Below are 3,190 nucleotides of genomic sequence, written 5' to 3' on the forward strand. Positions count from 1 at the left end.
CACAAATATACTCAAGTCCACACCTTACCCTACTTTTCTTTGTTCTTCCTTAGCAGTAGCAGTCCATTAGCAGAATGAGAGAGATACTACAAACTTCATACCACATTGAACTCTAAAACCATGTGAAAATAACATTATCAAACATCTCTTCATAGGTCTCAATCCTCTGGATTCTAGCTTGCTAGATCCAAAATGGTATTTTATTTGGCCCATGTGTAAGATTTTAAAAAATTATCTACTGGCTAACATTTAAAATTGGACAGATCTTACATACAAATCTTGATGTCTGTCTTCTCTTAATAAATTGGAAGATGGAGAAGACCAAATCCTTGTTTTAAGTGGCCTTTAACAATTCAGTGGTCTTTAACGGTTACTGAACTGCTGTTGTGCTTTTTGATAGGTGTGCCCCTCCTCAGGTTGCTATTGTTCCTCTGATCCTTCTCATCCTACAGTGGGATATTCCCTGCATTTAAATTAACAGATTGATCTCAGGATACATTTGATTCCTCACCTCCCAATTCTATTTGTTGTGAATTGGGAAACAAATAGTGATTCCCTTCAAAGAATTAGGAGATTCTAGCCTCACAGTTCTGTCCTCCCACTCACAGGCATAGGCTATTTCACAGACCAGGAATGTAAGTGCTTACAAGGTCTTAAACCGCCTAACAATATACATGCAGGAAAAACTCAGAACAACATTATTTACTAAACTTGTAAACAAATGAGGAAATTGCTGTAGAAACTGATACACACTAGCCAGTCATGGTGGCTCATGCCTGTAATCCAGCTACTCCAGAGAACCCCAGCCTGAACCAACAGAGAGAGACCTTGTCTCTCTATATTTTTTAAATATTAAATAATAAAGAAATGAACACACTGAACTCTTGGTTAGAGAAATAAAGACAGAGATAATTAAAAAGTCTATTTTCCTGAATATCTGAGATTCTGATTTCTATACTTTGATCTACTTTACTTTTTAGTAATGGCCATTCTGACTGGTGTGAGATGGTATATCATTGTAGTTTTGATTTACATTTCTCTAACAATCAGTGATGTTGACCTTTTTTTCATGTTTGCTGGTCACATGAATGTCTTCTTTTTGGAATTGTCTATTCATTTCCTTTGCCCACTTTTTAATGGTTTTTGACTTGTAAATTTGTTTGAGTTCCTTGTAAATTCTCTATATTAGACCTTTGTCAGAAGGTAGATGGCAAAAACATTCTCCCACTTTGTTGGTTGTCTGTTTGAGCTGATAGTTTATTTTGCTGTGCAGAACCTCATTAGTTTAATTAGATCCCATTTATCAATTATTGCTTCTGTTGCAATTGCTTTTGGCAATTTCATCATAAAATCTTTGTCCATGCCTATGTCCTGAATGGTATTGCCTAGATTTTCTTCTAGGATTTTTTATAGTTTTGGGTTTTACATTTAAGTCTTTCATCCATCTTATTTTTTGTATAGGGTATGAGGAAGGGGTTCAGTTTCAATTTTCTACAAATGGATAGCAAGTTTTCCCAGCACCATTTATTAAATAGGGAATCCTTTCACCATTGCTTGTTTTTGTCAGGTTTGTTGAACATCAGATGGTTGTATATGTGTGCTCTTATTTCTGAGTTCTCTCTTCTGCTCCATTGGTCTATGTGTTTGTTTTTGTACCAGTACCATGCTGTTTTGGTTATTGTACTCTTACAGTATAGTCTGAAGTTGGGTAGCATAATGCCCTGGTGCCACCAGCTCTGTTCTTTTTGCTTAGGATTGTCTTGGCTATATGGGCTCTTTTTTTATTCCATGTGAATTTTTAAAATAGTTATTTCTAATTGGCTGAAGAATGTCAATGGTAGTTTAATGGGAATAGCATTGAATCTATGAATTACTTTGGGCAGTATGGCCATTTTAACAATATTGATTCTTCCTATATATAAGCATGTAATATTTTTCCTTATGTTTGTATTCCTCTCTGGTGTACTTGAGCAGTGGTTTGTAGTTCTTTTTGAAGAGGTTCTTCACATCCCTTGTTACCTGTATTCCTAGGTATTTTACTCTTTTTGTAGCAATTGTGAATGGGAGTTCATTCATGATTTGGCTTTGCTTGCCTCCTATTGTTGGTGTATAGGAATGCTTGAGACCTCTGCACACTGATTTTGTATTCTGAGACTTTGCTAAAGTTGCTTATCAGCTTAAGAAGCTGTTGGGTGAAGAAGATGGGATTTTCTAGATATAATATCATGTCATCTGCAAACAAAGACAATTTGACTCCCTGTCTTCCTATTTGAATGCCCTTTATTAACTTTTCTTGCCCAGTTGTCCTGGTCAGAACTTCCAATGCTTTGCTAAATAAGAGTGGTAAGGGAGGGCATCATTGTCCTGTGCAAGTCTTCAAGAGAAATGCTTGCAGGTTTTGCCTATTCAGTATGATATTGGTTGTGAGTTTGTCATAAATGGCTCTCATTATTTTGAGTCATGTTCTTTCAATACATAGTTTATGGAGTTTGTACATGAATTTTATCAAGGGCATTTTCTGCATCTATGAAAAAAATATGGAATACTTCACAAACTTGCATATCATCCTTGTGCAGGGGCCACGCTAATCTTCTCTGTATCATTCCAATTTTAGAATATGTGCTTCCCAAGTGAGCACTTATCCTGACTTTTTTTTTGAGAGTTTTTATCATGAGGGATGTTGAATTTTCTCACATGCTTTCTAAGCATCAATTGAAATGACCATAGGAGTTTTTTTCTTCATTCTGTTAATATGATATATCACATTAATTGAGTTGTGTATGTTGAAACATCTTTGCATTCCTGGAATAAATACCATTTGGTAATGACAAATGATCTTTCAAATGTATTATTGCTTTCAGTTTGCTCGTATTCTGTTGAAGGCTTTTTCATCGATGTTCATCAGATATATTAGCCTTTAGTTTTCTTTCATTGATATGCCTTTTCATGGTTTTTATATCAGTGTAAGATTGGCCTCAATGAGTTTGGAAGTATTTCCTCCTTCTCTATTTTTCACAGTAGTTTGAATTAGATTGATATTAGTTCTTCAAAAGTTTGGTAAACATTCAGCAGGTAAGCCAGTAGTTGCTGTGCTTTTCTATGCTGGAATTGGTTTTATTATGACTCTGATCTCATCACTTGTTCTTAGTCTGTTCAGGTTTTGAATGACTTCCTCATTCAATCTTGGCAA

The 3,190-nt window shown here is 35.3% G+C and overlaps 1 non-coding gene across 1 annotated transcript; it reads right to left on the reverse strand.

The window, feature by feature from the left end:
* Positions 1-2,531: 2,531 nt before the first annotated feature.
* LOC118151807 (U6 spliceosomal RNA) lies at positions 2,532-2,638 on the reverse strand. Its single transcript, XR_004740214.1, has one exon. It is a non-coding gene; the product is annotated as a U6 spliceosomal RNA (small nuclear RNA).
* Between the last annotated feature and the right edge of the window lie 552 nt (positions 2,639-3,190).

The sequence above is a fragment of the Callithrix jacchus genome, chromosome 2, assembly GCF_049354715.1.
Source record: "Callithrix jacchus isolate 240 chromosome 2, calJac240_pri, whole genome shotgun sequence".
Classification (NCBI taxonomy): domain Eukaryota; kingdom Metazoa; phylum Chordata; class Mammalia; order Primates; family Cebidae; genus Callithrix; species Callithrix jacchus.